The sequence below is a fragment of the Peromyscus californicus genome, unplaced genomic scaffold, assembly GCF_007827085.1.
Source record: "Peromyscus californicus insignis strain IS unplaced genomic scaffold, ASM782708v3 Scaffold_4__1_contigs__length_199733344, whole genome shotgun sequence".
Classification (NCBI taxonomy): Eukaryota; Metazoa; Chordata; class Mammalia; order Rodentia; family Cricetidae; genus Peromyscus; species Peromyscus californicus.
The window spans coordinates 178,683,517-178,702,701 of NW_026294562.1; the positions used below are offsets into that span (position 1 = coordinate 178,683,517).

The 19,185-nt window shown below is 41.0% G+C and overlaps 1 pseudogene; it reads right to left on the reverse strand.

Annotated features, from left to right (window-relative positions):
* Positions 1-5,534: 5,534 nt before the first annotated feature.
* On the reverse strand, positions 5,535-18,419 carry LOC128124132 (ribonuclease P protein subunit p29-like; annotated as a pseudogene).
* Positions 18,420-19,185: the final 766 nt, after the last annotated feature.

Consider the following 19,185-nt stretch of genomic DNA (forward strand, 5'->3'; position numbering starts at 1 on the left):
ACAGAAACCCAAAGGCTATGGATTTTTTCCAGATTAAGATACATCAGGTTTGACCAGCCAAGACCCCCTGAAAGGTCTCCGATGACACCATGGCCCAGATGATCCAACATCCAGAATGGTTTGAAGGCAACTGGCTCAGACAATACAGCCTCATGGACTATTCCATAATCCTAAAATTTTCTTTGTATCCCCATAAGACACAGCGCCCCCCTCCAGCAGGAAGTAGTAAGAGAAGCTATGCCCAAATTCCCAAATTATATGTAATTTTACTTTGTTAAGGTTAAAACCTTCCTTTTTGAAAAAAAAAAAAAGGGAAGTGCTGTGGGATGTTCTGTATGGCAAATGTGTTGCTAATTAGTCAATAAATAAAACACTGATTGGCCATTGGCTAGGCAGGAAGTGTAGGCGGGGCAAAGAGGAGAATAAAGCTGGGAAGTAGAAGGCTGAGTTAGAGAGACACTGCCAGCCACCACGATGAGAAACAGCATGTGAAGATGCCGGTAAGCCACAAGCCATGTGGCAAGGTATAGATTAATAGAAATGGATTAATTTAAGCTGTAAGAACAGTTAGCAAGAAGCCTGCCATGGCCATACAGTTTGAAACCAATATAAGTCTCTGTGTTTACTTGGTCGGGTCTGAGAGGCTGTGGGACTGGCAAGTGAGAGAGATTTGTCCTGACTGTGGGCCAGGCAGGAAAACTCAAGCTACATGTCAGGGTCCAAAAAGGCTGAAAGACTAGTCAAAATCTGGAAGGCTAGTCAAAATCTGGGCAGTGTATGTGGTTATCTGACCCAGCAGTAGAGACAGGGAACAATCACATTGGTTGAGCTGGTCCACATTAGCTTTCAGCAAGTCCAGAGCTAGTAGTTAGCAACTGATGCTTGGATGTTTCTGTCAGCCAAGTGGAAACCTGTTGAGACAAATTTAAAGTAGGAGTAAAAGTTAAAATTTATGAACTTTTTGGAACTTTTAAATGTAGTAAGTGGAAAGGGGAGGAGTTCTAAGGCCAGGAGAGACAAAAATACTATCCTCAAGAATAGACAGATAGGGAAAATTTAGGCTATACTTATCTGGAGTCCTTTTGAATTCTGTGAAGTGGATCTTAGTTTTATGACTTTTTGGTCCTCTGAAGCCTATACAAATTCTTTACAAAGGGCATAAAAGTTTTAGATATATTAGTATTACCAATCTATACCAAAATCCATATCATAGACAAAGCAGATAATGAGTATCTGTAAAACAGCAGGAATGGACTCATATCTTAGAGTTCTAATAAAAACTACAAATTTCTGTTAAAAGCATGTATACTTTCCTTCTGTCCTGACAGCCAGGTATAGATTGGACAGGGTGGTCTTAGAAGCACCGTTAAGTTTATATTTAGTTGACAACCAAAATAAATCTAAAAATGTTGAGCTTTTAACTGAACAGTAAGTAGTCACTGCTCTACCAGCTTCTCAGAACTCTATTAAATGTTAATCTCCAAACTTTCATACCACAGAAAGAGAAAGCAATCTAAAACATTTCTCATATCTTAAATCACGCATTTATATCTTTGTAACATGCATTTACATCATACATCATTTTCTAAGACGCTCAAACATTATGAGCTTTCATATCCTCAGACCTTCATATATCTTAACATTCTTAGGCACTCAAAATTTGCGTAGACTTTCATATCCTAGAACATTTTTTTAACAAAAGACATAGTAGGTTTAGAAAAAGCAAGCCTTGATTTTTATATATAAAATGAGCTAACAAGCTGGCTATTGCCTTGTGTTTAATGCTATTTAATGCTGCCAAGCTGACAAAGTCATAGCTAACCTAGCTGTCAATACTATCCAAGAACTGAGAAGGATAAATTATACCTGAGTGCAGACCAAGCAGCTTCCTAATCTATTAAAAAATGACAGGGACCAGTCCATTCCCAGGTAGCCACAGAGACCAGTCCATTCCCATTTAGCTATACCCAGGTCTCCATAGCATTGGAAGCAGAAGAATCAGAACAGCATCAGTCTTCACCAGGTCCATAAGGTGAAAGATTTTCTTGTAGAAAAGGAACATGGGGAAGACTGATCTAACTTTGTTTAGGCAAAAGTGATACACTCAGTTCTTCAGTGTCCTGCTGCTTGTCCACAGTCTGGATTGGGTCTTGGCAGCAGGTGTTGCATTAAGGCATCTTGCCCAGTGGTCAGCATTGTCACAATCCAGGTATAGACATTTTGGTCCCCTGTAATCTTCTTTGGAGATCTTGAGTCACTGCTAGGATCTGAGAGTCTCTGTCTGATGTAATAAGCTTTTTAATCAACATTTCAAATGCCATATCCTACAGCTCTCTGAAGTATTTGAGAGCTTCCTGAATACACAACTTTCTTTCTAGTTACTTGTTTTAAGTTTAACACTGAAAACGTATACAGGGGAATAAGTAAGGCTTGTCCCTGTAATTAATTATATCAGTACTTAGCATAACTACAATTAAATAACTTGATCATTCATAGGATGACTGACTATTGTGTTCCCTAATAGTCTGCAATAAGTAAGCAACTTTTCTAAGACTAGGACTTTACATTCCATTCCTGTCAGGTTTAGCCTTAAAAACAATGATTTTTTAATTGAAGCTCTTTTAGTATCAAAATAAAACCTTTTAATCATAGATAATGGGCTTAGTAAAGAAACCAAAACAAAATAACCATTCCATGGGTAAAAACAAAACAAGTTTGTACCAAGCTGTTAAGACTGTCTTGTGGACAGGCAAGGAAATATGACAAGAGTAAAGGCCAAGAGCAAAATGGGAACAGAGGGAAGCCTAGGGGCTAGCATTGCCCTTGACAAGTTGTTAGGCATCACAGCCATAGGTTAGTGGAAGGGCCACAAGTTCTTTTTATCAGAGATAAGGAGGGTGACTCCCTTTTTAGCAAGCAAGAACTTTCTCCAGTCCCCTGAGGAAATGGGAGCCTGACCTTGGGAAAAGGACTTTGTAATTTTATCTGTGTTAACTATGAGCCTTAAAAAGAACAATTTCTCACTTGAAGCTCCTTTTAGTATCAATACAAAACATTTATTTGACTCAGTTTATCCAAATAGCTTAAGCTTAACAAAGTTAGCAAAGACAAAGAGGTTAGCCTGACCTTGAGTAGGGTGAAACATTCTCTAAGCCACCGGTTCTCAACTTTCCCACGCTTTGATGTTTCAATATAGTTCACCATGTTGTAACCCCCAGCTACAAATTTTTTCCCATGGCTACTTCACAACTGCAATTTTGCCATTGTTGTGAATCTCAATGCAAACATCTGACATGCAGGTGGTCCTAGGTTACCCCTGTAAAAATGTTTTTCAATCCCCCAAAGGTCTCAGAAGCTGCTTCAACCACTTTGACAGACTGCTTAGTCTTTGTATTGCTGCATCACAAGAAATGAGCACCACAGTTTCTGGTAAGTGTTTGGTGATTATGGCTGTGACCCTAATTTTTAGCCTTTTATTTTAAGTCCAAATATTAACAATACAAAACATTTCATAAACATAAAATGTCCCATAGCCTTATAAATTTAAATATAAGTTTTAAAAAAAGGTTTGAAATCTCTCAAATTTCTGTCTGCATATCAAAAATAAAGTACCTTCTTTTGTTTTAAGAAGGATAAAGTATGGCATAACCATAATTTGTATAAGGCAAAACCAAACTCCAATAGTGCAAACAATTTCAATGTTCAATATCTGGGATTCATTCACAATCATTTTTGAGAGGTTTGGATCTTCTCTTAGGCCCCACCCTCAGCAGCATATACATAGCCTGCCTTCTAGATCTCAGCCTGCTCCATATCATTGTGGCTGGTGCTTCTGGTGATTATCACCTGACACTGGCATTTCCAAAACTGTTAAGGTCCACTATTGCAACTGAACTCTCTTTGGAATTCTAACCTTGCCATACATTTGCAACCCTCAGCTGTTCTCTATGATCCCCTAATGTCCATAAAGCTGTTATCACCTGGGTGACTTTTAAATTATGAAGTTTAGCCAAACCAAGGTACATTCTTGTGTATAAAAGCATTGGGGTACAGATTTAATATCTTATTAAAGAAACATTGTTTTTAAATCCTATGTTCTGTAAATCTTGTTTTCAGGACAGGACATGAATTATCATACAAAAATCCACCGAAATCCAACATATCTTGGAAAATTGGTGTTGACTCCTTAGTAGGCCCACTCCACGTGGTCATTAATCAAGATGGTAGTGAAATCATGTGATATTCATCTTCTCTAACCCTAGCAAAGATGGCTGTCAGACAGGTGACTGACTGCCCAAAGATGGGAAAGTCAAATGATGTCCACCATCTCTAACTCTAGGAAGAGAGCAAATAGCCATGTGACTAAATAAAAGTGGTGGCAATCCAAAAGGGAATCATGCCATATGGTTCCTTTCAATTTACCCATGCAAAGATGTTTAATTATCAATTCTCAGAGTTACTAGATGGAAAGACCAAGCTTGAGGTTGAAATAAAGGTTCTTTATTTTTACATATGTGATTCAGTCTCCACGGTGGTCATTTGGGGGTGCCTGAGATCTGGGCATAACAGTTCAGGTGCAGAGCACAGGATTAGCAGACAGAGGTCCTGGGCTTGATCTCCAGCATCAACAGATGAATCAGTACAAAACCCTCCAAGGGTTGTTTGAACTTTGGATTTGTGGGCAAGGTCAGGTACAGTTATCTCGGAAGATTCAAAAGTACCTGCTTAGAGCAGTGCTAACCATGCTAAAACTCAGAGTGTCTCCAGAAAGGGTGCAGTTTTCAGAACTCCAGGGGCAGGCTGTTTTGGTGCCTCCTCCCTGCCTTTTAGTTATTCATTTGAGAGATGGTGACTGAAAGGACACTAGCCCACTAGAGCATGTGTCTCTGACAGGCCTTGCCCTTCTCCCCTATTCCTTCTTCCTTGCTAAAAATCCTTAGATTACATTCCTAAAGCGAACCATCAAGGTCTAGTCTCCTATTTGGCCACTTCTTCCTCCTGAGGCTGACAACCAAAGTCCAGCCATCAGAAGCCCCCTTTGGCTCATCTAATTAACATGTTCAATTAAAATTAAACAACTCAGAATAACACCTTTATAATCAGGCATTTGGCTATGTTCCATGTCTGTCTCCTTTCTATCCAGAGACTGTACTTTGTCCTTCTTGGATAAATATCCCTGTCCCATCTCCCTTCTCCCCTTCCCCATCTCTGTCATAATCTATCCCCTTTATGAATGCATCCTAGCTAGCTCATTGTAACACAAACCTTTCCTTTTGTCTTCTTAAGGGACACCTGCAAGGTCATTTGATGCTGTTTTTCTGCCTGAGTCAGAGCAGCCACTTTGACATTTCTTCCCAGCTTAATAGACTATCTCTCTGTGAAAACCAGTGTTTGAGTGTGTTTTGTGCCTAATCCAGGGTCTGGAAGGGAGCCCCTGCTGTATGGGAGTCCCCTTCAATGACACTGACAGGTAGAGACCTCGAACAGCCCTGGGACCAAGACCCAGCCAAGCATTTCTTCTGTCCCTTTTATGGACAGGCTGCTGTATTCATAGATGTCTCCTGGGAGCCAGAGGGGCAGGAGCCTCTCTCTGGAGTTCAAAACATAGCAAGCACCTGCAGCCTGTTTGACTCCACAGCCAAGTAGAACCTGGGAGCCTCACGGGAGATATATATCTGACACCCTAGGGACAAAACACACACCTTTCAGATTGTCTTCTTTGGTGATGGTCTTGAAGACATGCCTTGTCTCCTGCAGAAGGATTCCTGTGACACCCCCCCTCCCAATAAGAGGGTCACTTGGATTTTATAACTGCAAAGGAGAAAAAAATTGAGGGTAAGGCCTTGGTAGTTCCAACAGTCACAGCCTGGCCTTAGGGACTGATAGCCTGATCCTTCACAGCTGAGGAAGTGAGTCTCCACAGGATAGTGTCTTTGTAGCCTGGCAATGATCAAGCCAGCAAGAGCCAAGGCACCCCAACTCCTTGTCCTGGGCTTTGCAATCTCCGGGCTGTTCTTAAGTGTCCTTTGGGCTTTAGCCAGGGTTCTGGAGCCAACAGGTCATACACAGAACCAACAAAGCCCAGTCTTGTTGCCTTGGTGGAGCAATTGCCATTGGTTGGACGCCCATCATTCATTTTGGGGCCTCTTGAACTGTTCCTGGAATGTAGTTCTTTTATAGAGCTGCCCAGCACTAAGGGGTGAGCCCCCTCACAGGCAGGCCCCTGCCCACTTCCATGTAGTAAACCTTTGGAGCAAACTATGTGCCTAGTGTGCTAGGTGGGTGCTGAGGTAGGACACTGAATGATATGACCTATATCCTGCTCCTGTGGAGCTGAAGTTCTCATGAAGGACAGTGCATAACAACACCTGGGCAATTCTATTTCTTGATACTGATAATGGCTGTAAGGAAAATAGTAACAGAATAATTTGAGTAGAGGGGAAAACTTTAGGAGTGGTAGACTCTCAGGAAGTGACATCAGAAAGGTGACCTAAGTTACAGCAGGAATCAATACACAAAACCTGCAGAGTACCCTTATTAAGAGAAGGACCTAAGCTTAGGCACCTGATGTGCAAGTCACACAGAGGTCAGCCACAGACACTGAGAATTTTTACTCTGATTGGATGGGAAGCTGCTATAGAGAAGGCAAATGCCAGTTGGTAATCTGATGTCTGATAACAGCCTTCATTTTGGGAATTTAATCTGGTGTGTATGTGGAAAAAAACAGTATGTGAGCTGGGGGAACCTTCTATACCAACTTGAGGGAGCTGGAGGTAAGTTAGATTCAAAAACAAGGTGTTAATTGACTTGAGGTGGAGGATTAGGAAAGAGGTGATGTGTGTGTTTCTAGGTTTCTAGGCTGAACAAATTGTATACAGAGATGTGTCATTTTCGGAGATGAGGAATTCAGGTCAGAGAGAGCTGACCTAAATGGAGACCAAGGGTTCTGTGTTAGATAGGTAGTTTGAGGTACCTCCTGGATGTCCAGGTAGCTGTTGGTTGCAATGAAGTAAATGAGTCTGGCAATCACAGGAAAGATCTGCACTGGTGATGGCACCCTGGAAACCATGATGAGAGAGAATCTGCCCCCAAGAGTCTCAGATAGAGGCTAGGTTCCAACAGTGTGAGCCAATGACATGCAGAGAGCACTTAGTGTGTTTAACAAGGTTCCAGGATGGCTCAGGTCACAACCATCTTAGATCTTCACTCTTTATAACTTAGAGATACCTCAGGGATACCAAGTGACAGATGACAAGCAGAATACTGCCACTGAGTAACAGTCCCCAGATGAACATATGCTCTCATAGAAATCACCTGAGATAATAGCACCATGAAGATTTGCCTTTACGTGCTTGGCCTGAATCATCTGCAGCTGCCTAGGTGGTGAAAAGAGCCCAAAAAGACATGTTGGTAACAAAGCAAACAGGATCACAAACACCCACAGCCAGATGGTTTCTCAGGCTGCATCTCTAGTGCTCTCAAGACTTGAGGGTCTAATCCCATGGCAGGCTTCAGAAATAAAAGTCATGTGTCTTGCTTGAGCTCACTGCATAGATCACAGATGTACTGCTTCCAGAGTTCATGCAGAGGGAGGAAGAGACTGTATCTGTCATAAAGTCAGGAACAGGTACAAAGTCAGAAACATGAGCTTGGGATTTCCAGTGTTCAGGAAGACAGCTGGACTCAGGGCTGAGAATGAGAATGAGGGAGCACTTGAGACTTCGTGTAAGCCCTAGGATCCCCAATGACAATGTGGCCAAGGCCGAGTGCATTCCCCTCCTTGAACCTCAATTTCTTCCCTGGCAGAACCTTCTCAAGGCTAAATTTCTGCTTTTGAGAAGGGAAGAGGGAGCCCTTTGCTTTGATTCTCTTCATGCTGCCCAGTTGTAGATGTGATGGTGGAACCCCTGGCTCAGACTAGGAATAGGATCTGAAGGTGGAGATATAACATTAGCCGTAACAATCCAGGTGCTGTTCACTCAATGTCCTTTTCCCAAGAGAAACTGTGGTATATTGGATGTGTGTTCATGGGGGATCAAAGAAAGAAGGCACAGAGCACTCTAAGAATGATTTTAGACTTTATCACCTTCAGAGGGGGTCCGTCTCTTGACTGAAATACTGTAGATAAGCAAAGGACCCTTTTATTGTTATGCAATTCACAACTTTAGCAAGTCAATTCCATATACCAAAACGTCTTATCTAAGCCTCTCCAAAGGGACTATGCCAATTGCTTGAAGAAGGACAGAGGATCCTGACTCTTTTAAGAGTTGGAAGAAGTTCATTCTCTGGGTAAGATGATTCCAGGATTGGCAGGGTCATGGGGAATTTAAACTCCCCATCTCAGGAGCACAAAATGTACAATTGCTAAAATGCTTGTTAAATGGAAAAGCAGTAACTGTACAATTTTTAAAGATAGAAATAAAATGGCTCCTGAGACAAAGAATAAATCAAGGAAAAAGGCCCATCTCAGTAGAGAAAAGGGAAGGAAAGGAAATCCCTGGATGGTAAAGGGAGAAATGCTTAATCAAAAAACAAAAAACAAAAACGATTTTCCTGGTAAAAAGGGGAAAATTATCAAATCAAGGACTAAAACATAAAAGTCACTGTGAACAAAAAATAAGGGAAAGAAAAAAGCCTCTTCCCAGTAAAAATAGGAAGGAAAAAGTCTCTTTTTGATATAAGAAATTGAGGATAGTTGTAACTTAGAGCTCTCCCTGCCTGTCAGCTCTTTCACAGACCTGAGGGTCAGCAAAAAGAGGGGGCATCTGAATTACAAAGAATGAGTGGCAGGGCCTCACTGCTGCAGCCTGAGCAAGCACAACAGGCTCAGAGCTGAGAGTTTTCTTGTCTGTTGGCTTAACTTTGGTTTAAATGATTCTTGTTTTTTTTTTTTTTTCATCACAGCAGGAATAACTCAATATTAAAGATCCCTTCCTGGGATATATTTTTTATCTTTCCTTATAGTTGGAATAAATCATTATCAATGGTCCCTTCATGGGAGAAAGAAAAAATTTTAAACAAGCCTAACTTCTAGTAAAAAACAAGTATGGTCAGGGCATAAAGTACTAAGTCAACGCTGTTTGAATATCCAGAGATATTAGTCATTCATTGTGTAAAGGATGTTCTCTTCTCTTGATTGTCTAATCATAATGTTTAATTTTTATAGTAAATGAATTGGAAGAACAACATTCATGACTTTAAACTATAGTATTGTGTTTGCTCTTCTCTGTTGGTCATTTACTGAAGACTTGGCTCCACTCTTTTAAGTTGCTTTCTAGAAATTCTTAGTTAAATTGCATAAAAATGTAACACTTGAAACAGATTGGGTGGTTAGCTTATTAGATACTATGGTTACTAAGGTAAAAGCTCATAAAAATGATCTCTTACTGATAAGGAGCTTACAAAAATTATTTTTCCACTAAGTAAAATATAGGTAAATTGTTTGATCCACACTGTTAATAATTGGCAAGTTACATTAACATGTTACTTAAGATCTGTAAAAAAATATCCTCCTGTTAAAATTTTATAAAAATATTCCGTAGTATTGCTTAAAGTTACCTCTTAAAATTCTATAGATATTGTTTTCAATGCTTTTATAGATGGTTTATGTAAAAAGGACTGTGCAAATAAATGCTGGTGGTAAAGTTGCTCAACTGTTATTACTTCCATATTTTAAATGTAAAGCAACTCCAATTGTAAGACAGGAGATTTAAAAAATGCTGAAAAAAAAAAAGTCGGGTGGTGATGGTACAAGCCTTTAATCCCAGCACTCGGGAGGCAGAGCCAGGCAGATCTCTGTAAGTTTGAGGCCAGCCTGGTCTACAGAGCGAGATCCAGGACAGGCACCAAAGCTACACAGAGAAACCTTGTCTCAAAATAAATAAATAAATAAATACTGTAAAAATGTTCTGACAAACTGTTATTAATGATAAGAGACCAAAACTAAAATTACAAGTAAATGATATTCAAATTTCAGGCCTACCAAACACTAAAGCTGATATATCTGTAAATTTTCAAAAATCTTAAAATCCCACTTGGCCTTTACAAGAAATCTTCACTCAATTTGTAGTCAATGGAACCTTATCTCAGGTAAAAACAGAATGTAGAATAGATTAAATGTATATGGCCTGAAGGACAAATAGGTATGTTAAGCCTTGTGTAGCTGATATCGCTGTGAATTTTTGGGAGAGAAATTTGTTACAACAATGGGGAATTCAAATTAATGTTCTTACAATTTCAGAAACAGCTCACAAAATGATGTTAAAAAGGGGGTAAATTCCTAGAAAAGGTATTGGAAAACATTGTTGAGGAAAATAAGAGGATATACAGGAGGATATCCTCTTTGTTTTGTTCAACAGCAGGATAAAATAGGAATTGCCTATTCAAATTTGGAGTAGGAGCCACTGCTGGTAATCTAACTAGTTAAAAGGGCTAACTAATAAGCCTACATGGGTGGGGCAGTGGCCCTTAACTAAAGAAAAGTTACAGGCACTTGAACAACTAGTAAAAGAACAGTTAGATGCTAAGCACATAGAGGAAACTACTAGTCCTTGGAACTTTCCTGTGTTTGTAATAAAAAAGGAATCTGGAAAATGGAGATTATTAATTGACTTAAAAGTGATTAATAAGATGATTCCACCTACAAGATCTTTGTAGTCTGGAATTCCTTTATCTTCCTTATTATAAGGATTGGCCTATTATAGTTATTGATTCACAAGATTGCTTCTTTATTATCCCTTTACAAGAACAGGATAGAGAAAAATTTGCTTTTCCAATTCCTACTAATAATAATGCTCAACCAGTAAAATGATGTCACTGGAATGTCCTTCCCCAAGGAATGTTAAATAGCCCAATTTTACGTCAATATTTTGTACATCAACCACTGCAAATTGTTTGTAAACAATTTCTTCAATCTATTATCATTATATGGATGATATTTTATTGGCTGCTTCTAATACAGATACATTAGAAAAAAATGTTAAATGTGGTACAGAAAATTTTACCTGTTGGGGACTACAAATTTCTCCTGAAAAAAAAAATGCAAAGAGGAGATTCTTTTAGTTATTTAGGATTTAAATTATGTAAACAGAAAATTCAGCTGCAAAAAGTCCAGATTTGAGGAGATCAAAGGCACACTCTTAATGATTTTCAAAAAATATTGGGTGATATTAATTGGTTACCTGTTGTATGATATTTTGTTTGTGTTCTGACAAATAAAGCTTTCCTGGAGATCAGAGGGTAGAGCTAGCCACTAATTAACCATAAAGGCCAGGCAGTGGTGGCACACACCTTTAATTCTAGCATGTGGGATGAGGAAGCAGGAAGATAAGGAGTTCAAGGCCACCCTGGGCTATACAAGATTGAACCAGTATAAAAGAGAAACAGAGCTAGGTAGTGGTGGCTCACACCTTTAATCCCAGCACATGGGAGGCTCACACCTTTAATCCCAGCAGTAAGAAGGATCATGCCTTTGATCCTAGCACATGGGAGGTGGGGACAGGAATTTAAGGTGGTAGGTGGAGACAGGATCTACCCACCCATTCAGTCTAAGGATTCATAGAGATGGGATATCCCCCATTCAGTCTGAGATTTTGTAGAGGCTTTAAGAAGTCTTTCTAATGGTTGCCTGCTCTGCTGATCTTTCAGCTCTCACCCTTGACATCTGACTCCAGGTTTTTATTATTAAGGTTAATTAGGATCACACTTCAGTTGCATCCTACCATTGGATTGTGTATTCAAGAATTAAATAATTTGCTTCAAATTTTGCAAGGTGACTCAGATTTAAGCAGTCCAAAGCTGTTTAAATTAAATTAACAGCTGAGGCTTAAAGTGAATTAGCCTAAGTAGAGCAAAAATTACAAAATGCCTATGTGGATCCATTAGATCTCATAACTAAATGTATTTTAGTAATCATTCCCCTACCGGATTCATTATGCAGAGGGAGGATAATATTTTGGAATGGATTTTCCTAGCTCACAAACAGAGGAAAATGTTAACGAACTATACAGAAAAAGTTTCTGATTTAGTCATAAAGAAAAGAATAAGACTTTGTCAATTGTTAGGAATGGATCCAGCTGAGATTGTAGTACCCTATACTAATGCTGAAATTGTGCAATTATGGGTGATTAATGATGATTGGCAAAGAGCTTGTAGTAATTTCCTAGGAGAATTTAATAACAAATATCCAAAAAGTAAGTGACTTCAATTTATAAAAAATCCATATAAAAATGGATTATTCCCTACATAGTGAAAAGAACATCTATTTTTGGGGCTCTTACATTTTATACAGTTGTGAATAAATTAAGAATAGCTGGTTATAAAGCAGAAAGCATCAGTAAAGTTATTCAAAGTCTATGATTCAATTCAAAAATCAGAGTTATATGCCATTCTGATGGTTTTATTAGACTTTAATGAATATCTTAATATAATTAGTGATGCCTAATATGTAGAAATGGTGGTATTGCATATAGAAACTGCTAAACTTATTCCTGATAATTCAGAATTAACTTTATTATTTGTACAACCACAATAGGCTATCCAAGAAAGGACTTGCCCACTTTATATTACCCACTCATACTGGGTTGCCTGGACCATTAGCAAAAGGAAATGAAGAAATTGATCAATTACTGATAGGAAATGTATTGGAAGCCTCAGAATTTCACAAGAAACATCATGTTAACAGTCGGAGCTTAAAGAAATGTAGATGATCAATCCAATCAACTGTCTCACCCATTCAGAGGGCCTGATCCAGTTGGTGACCCCTCAGCCATTGGTTCATAGTTCATGCGTTTCCATTTGTTTGGCTATTTGTCCCCATGCTTTATCCAACCTTGGTCTCAACAATTCTTGTTCATATAAACCCTCCTCATTCTCGATAATTGAACTCCCAGAGATCCACCCGGGGCCTAGCCATGGATCTCTGCATCCAGATCCCTCAGTAGTTGGATGGGGTTTCTAGCATGACAATTAGGGTGTTTGGCCATCCCATCACCAGAGTAGGTCAGTTCGGGCTGTATCTCGACCATTGCCAGCAGTCTGTTGTGGGGGTATCTTTGTGGATTTCTGTGGGCCTCTCTAGCACTTTGCTTCTTCCTATTCTCATGTGGTCTTCATTTACCATGGTCTCCTATTCCTTGTTCTCCCTCTCTGTTGTTGATCCAGCTAGGATCTCCCACTCCCCCAAGTTCTATAATCTAATGATTCTCTCGATTTCTTCAGCGTCTCTTATTATGTCCCCCTTTTCATTTATAATTTTGTTAATTTGGATATTCTCTCTCTGCTTTTTGGTTAGTTTGGATAAGGGTTTGTCTATCTTGTTGATATTCTCAAAGAACAGGAGGTAATGGAGACAAGATGTAGTAATCACAAAAAACAGATCAAAGCTAGGTGCTAACACTCAGGAAACAAACTAGCTGCAGCCCTGCAGGAATTCTCCCAACAACAAACAAAAAAAATTAACATCAACCTTGTTTAACCCACTGATATAGGAGGTTAAGGTACAGACTTGCAAAGCAGGTCCTCCTGTAAAGTAGTGGGATTGTCCAGAAAGTGAAGGGAGAGGACCAAAAGATTTTCCCTGGGACTATTACCATTTGTCTTGGTGCCCTTTCACACAAAGCCAGGGTCAGAGAGTCAAGAACACCAGGCTCAAACCTGAAACAAGAACTTCCTGCAAGAACCCCATGGAGACAGTCCCAGAGTAAAGTGACACTCTCATGCCTTCTGGGACATGGAAGGCTATGTGGCAATAGAGTGTTATACAAAGCCTATAAATAGTGGCTGTACACACAAACTCAGAACTGCCTTAAAGGAGACATCCTCCCACAAGAAAGTGATACATTCCTTTCAGAAACTTCAGACATGTGTAGGCAGTACCTCTCCTTGGCAGTAACCTTTGAGTGGGTGATTCTGTCTAGGGATATTAAGAGCTATAGAAAAGTCCATATTAAGGAATATCAGTTCCTCTTTTCTAGAAAGCAAGAGAGTCTGTGGCTATGGGTAACAGACTCACTTATTAGTGAGCCTAGGAGAGACACCTAAATGATGAAAGTTCTCTGGCTCACCAATGCCTGACTTTTAGAAGCCAAGCCAAGACAAAAAAAAAATTGGTAAGGGGGGGGGGGGGGCTGCCTCCTGTGACGGAAGGCAGAGAAGGCCCTGAGACTAAGGGGGCAGAGCTGCCTAGTGAGCCCCTGGAATCACCAGTCTACACTCTGACCAGAAAGACTAAGCAATGATGAGTGGCAAGGCCTTTAGGAAAGATGGGCGTACCTCTGTTGCTCTGGGTTAATGTCAAAGAGCCTCATGTCTCTCCTCTGTTTGGCAGTGAGGCCTTTGGATTTCTTCTGCTGCTGCTTTGGCTTCTGACAAGTATTCCAAGACCACAGCCTTGCGTTGCAGATGGCTCTCACAGTCTTGCTGGCTCCAGTGAGGTATGCTCTGCTTCAGGAAGGCCCTCACAAAGGCCTCAGCCGGCTGGCTTCCCAGCTCCTGCTCGGAAACATGGTGGTGTGGTTTACTGTTCTGTTCTCAGACTCCAGGGTCCTCATGTCCAGTTCCTGAGAGCCACCATTTTTGCTGATCTAGTTTACAAATCCCTTGTCTTCCAAGTGTTTGCTACACACAACTGCCAAGATGTAAAAGTAACACTCACATGCTAACTGTGACACTGTCCTACACTGTAGCCAGGCCAAACACTGACTTCCTGTCCTGTTCCTCTGAGGTAACCGAGCATTCAAAATCCTTTGTAATGTGCCGGGCGGTGGTGGCGCACGCCTTTAATCCCAGCACTCGGGAGGCAGAGCCAGGTGGATCTCTGTGAGTTCAAGGCCAGCCTGGACTACCAAGTGGGTTCCAGGAAAGGCGCAAAGCTACACAGAGAAACCCTGTCTCGAAAAACCAAAAAAAAAAAAAAAAAATCCTTTGTAATGCAAGTCTTCTCTAATCCTTGTAGGGAAGCAAGCTTGAGAAATGGATGATACAGGGTATTTAATAAGTCATGACCACAAGACTAGCTTGAAGTGGAAGGGAGCTTGGGGTGTTAGGGACATGAGCCATTCCAGAACTAGGGGAAATTGCCTGGGGCTTCCAGGCAGGTCAAGGAGGAGGAAATCTGATACTGAGCACCCCAGTCCCCTTTCCTTGCTTTTCAGCCTTGTGGCCTCCATGTGGCTGCTGTTGGAGAGGTCTGCTCCAGTCCCCCTTGAGGCAGAAAGCGTGAAGTGCATCTCGGGCACTACTCACTCTCATCCACAGGACTGTAATACCCTAGGGAATAGCAGGTGAAACCACTTCACTGTTGTGCCCAGTCCTGAGACACTCTAGTGTCACCACCTCTCAAGTTGGGGCAGCAACAGTCTATTCTTCACTGGGCAACAGGCATCTCACTTGGCTTTCATCTGCTGCAACCCGGGCAGTGCTCTTTCCTGAGGACCTACCTCTTGGTTGGACCATTTGCTGGGCTCTTTTTACACTAACCAGACAGTAAAAACAAGTCTGGGGCTAACTGCCAGCTTTATTTAGGTCAACATATCAACAGTGGCCAATACCCTCTCTCTGCTAAAGCAGGGGGTAAAAAGATAGAACACACAATCTTTGAGGTAGTTCAAAGTCGGGATGGCTATAAAATCCATCATCGATATTAGGACAATTTGGTTATTTTTAATACATACATAGTCTCTCTTTCATGGAGATATAAAATTAAAGGTTTACTGGCCTTTTAAAATCTTGATATCAAGGATATCTCTCTCTCTCTCTCTCTCTCTCTCTCTCTCTCTCTCTCTCTCTCTCTCTCCCGCTCTCTTTTAGTTTTTTAAGACAGGGTTTCTTCTGTGTAGCCCTGGCTTTCCTTGAACTCATGGAACCACCTGCATCTGCCTCCCAAGTGCTGAAATTAAAGGCATGCGTTACACAGCCTGGCAGGATATACTCTCTTTATGAGCCACAGATGAAGCTTATGCCCAACTGACAAAGCATGCTGAAGCACCCAGCTAGAATTTATAACATCCACTTATGAAGTGCGCTGAGCACTCAATAGGGCACAGAAGCAAAATCAGCATAGGTTTCCAGGTAGGCACAGGCTGTCATTCCCTACAATGTGAGAGATGACATGAAATCAAGGAGTCCAAGTCCCTCAGAGCTAGCTCTGGTACCCTAAGAAAGGAGCTGTGCACATAAACACAGCAAAAGACTTTGATGGGGTCTAATATACTGACTGTAAAGATGAGGAGGAATCCATGGGAAAGGACAGCTGGACCAATCTTGGAAGACACTGAGCTATCTTTGCTATCAAGTCTACCCTCCCAGCCTACCTTTGAAAGACTGTACCTGTACATCATACTCTTTGGCTTCTTTATGAGAAAAGGCATGGTAAATCACAGCTGGGGGATGAAAGACAAAAATAGAAGATTACTTCCTGTTAGGAATGAATATAATATCCAAGGCTTTTCTAACTATGGCAATAACTACACTTATTTAAAGACAGAATACTTGGTTAGTATGAAAAGGCAAAGCTTTCTTGGATGATACTTCTGTTTTATTCTGCAGTGTTGGGGGATTAAACTCAGTGGGGTTTAATGCATGCCAGGCAAATGCTTCACCATGGATCCATGTCCCTGGTCCTACTGAATGCTGCTTATTTGCATATTTATTTAAAGATAATGTCTCACTTTGTATCCTAGGCTGGTTTAGAATTTGCTCTGTAGTGCACAGTGGCCTTAAACCTCCAATACCCCTGTCTCAGGCTCCCAAGTGCTAGTTGCTTAGATTATAGACATGTATCACCACAACTTACTCTTCCCTCTGGCCAGATTTGTCCTAGAAATACCCAGAATGAGGTTTAAAAAGAGTACCTCTCAAAGCTTAATGTGTTTAAGAATCTCTAGGATCTTATTAAAACATGGGGTTTTAGTTCCTACTCCAGACTCTGCATGTCCAGAAACACTCTTCATTGGATCACATTTAGAGTAGTTCTGATTTAAAATGCAGGTTATAATTATGCTGGGGCAGTGAGCTTAGTTGCTCACTAAGGAATGAAGACACTAAAACTGAGGTGATGTTAATGGTTAGGGGGTGGTTGGTTGAAACACTGTATTTTGCTGACTACAAGAAGTTTAAAACAGATTTTTCGCTGTTTAGAATCTATAAAATTGGAATGTATCCTGACAGACAAAATACAACAGTCTTTCTGCAAATTCTAAATATAACCAGCATGATGCCAAAATCTCTAAACCTCCATGCTTCTGTTTCTTATTTGTTTGGAGGAAACCATCACGGTGGCACTGGGGGACAGAGTACAGTTGTAAATGTGGTAAGAAAGGGCAAATGACCAGAAAATATAGCTCACACTACATTCTATACATTTAGTCCCTGAGCTGAGTGTGATAGCGCACACAGTTGATCCCATCACTTCAGAGGGAGAGGCCAGCCTCGTTTACAGTCTGTTTCCAGCTCAGTCAGAACTATATAGTGAACCTTATCCCAACAGCAACAATAACAAAGAAACAAAAACCCACCTCTGTTCTCTGTGCTTCCCTGAGTACATGTTTGACCAAGCAAACAATCCAAGGTAGTTACCAGTGTTACATACAGAATCTAGTTCTCCCTTGAACTGCAGATTGAGACTCTAGTTTGTTTATTGGGAAAAAATGTGAAGGGCTTGAGACTCTAGGAAGACTGTTTTAGCTACCCTAGATGCCTAGCAACAGAGTTGGAAGTCTTTCTGCAGCAGTACACATGTAATAGCTCTGGTACACTCACTGCTTGTCAAGTAGTTGATTTAAAACCACTCAAATATACACTCATAGATGTGTGTATACATTTATTTTGATCTCATTAATCTTTCTAAGCAATTTTAAACATAGTTATTCCTAGTTATGTACAAAATAATATTGAAGTTGAGATATGCCAAGGCACTTGATCTCTGATAAAAGGACATGGCAGGAGTGTAATTCAACAGATCAGAGGCTTAATCTTTACAGTATCCTCTCTCCCTCTTATACTGCTCCAGTGCTTGCTTCCCTTCCTGGAACATCTCTTTTTTGCCTTAGGTTTGCGATACTGCGCCCAAGAAGGATTTTACATGACAAAGGATGAAAAGCCAGGTGGTAGAGGGGAGCAGGTCCTGTCAGCAGTTATCTGGGCAGGTAGTGAGTAGGTCTGGCCAAGGTCTTGGATCCACCTCTTCTAGTTCCCCTGAGCAGCCCTAGCTCCCCTGGGGAGAACACACTCAATCCTGACAGCTATTCCTAGCTTTAGAGACTGTGTCGGGCCTGTTCACACTCAGCCTTGATTTCTTTTGTGTACTCTGAGTCAATTCCCTGAAAATTGTCTTGGGACTCTGTTGCAACAGGTACTCCTGATTCAGCTTCCTGTTCCCGAACCTCCGTACTCTCATCCCGGCCCACTTTCGTGTCTCTCATCCCGCTTACCCTTCGTTATCGGATGCTTCCAGAGCGCTTTGATGACGTCTCCTTCATTTCTCACCCACTCTTCCCCTTGCTTTGCTTTGTTCAGCAGCTTTCAGCCACCAGGACATTTTCTTTAAATTCCTGCTGGAAAAATCCGTTGTGCCCAAGAAACAGCATAGGCACAGTACACAAAGAGACTTATTCCAGCCGGCATCAAGGAACTGGGACTAAATTGTGGATGTGGTGCCTTCTGTGACGTCTTCAATGCACATCAGCCTTGGAGGTGCATGCTCCTTGGGTTTAGCTCCGCGGCTGAGGAAGGGGTGAGCCTAGCAGGCTCTTGCTGTGGTGGGTGGAGTTTGTTTCTTGTGGCCTCTTCAGTTTGTGCCTCTCCCTAAGTGGAACAGTCTGATTGAGGGTCAGGATTAATGAAGTATAGTGAGGGAAGCTGTCATGGAAAGGATGAGAGGGAGACTGGGAACTAGGGAGGCTGGAAATGGGCCTGAAATCGTGGAGGTAATGGATATAGGGTGGTCTTAGGATTCTTTTTGCCTATTTTGTTTTGTTTTGCTTACTTTATTTTGTTTAGCACAAGCATAGTGCATCTGCAAACTGGTCATGCACACAATCATGTGTATACACACACTTGCACACATGTGCCTCAGCCTTCCCAGTGACAGGATTATAGAAGATCACTACCAGGTCCAGTCTCCTGGTTCTTTTAAATGGTTATGTGTATGTAAGAGACAGGCATTTTTGGGCTTCCACACAAAAAAGC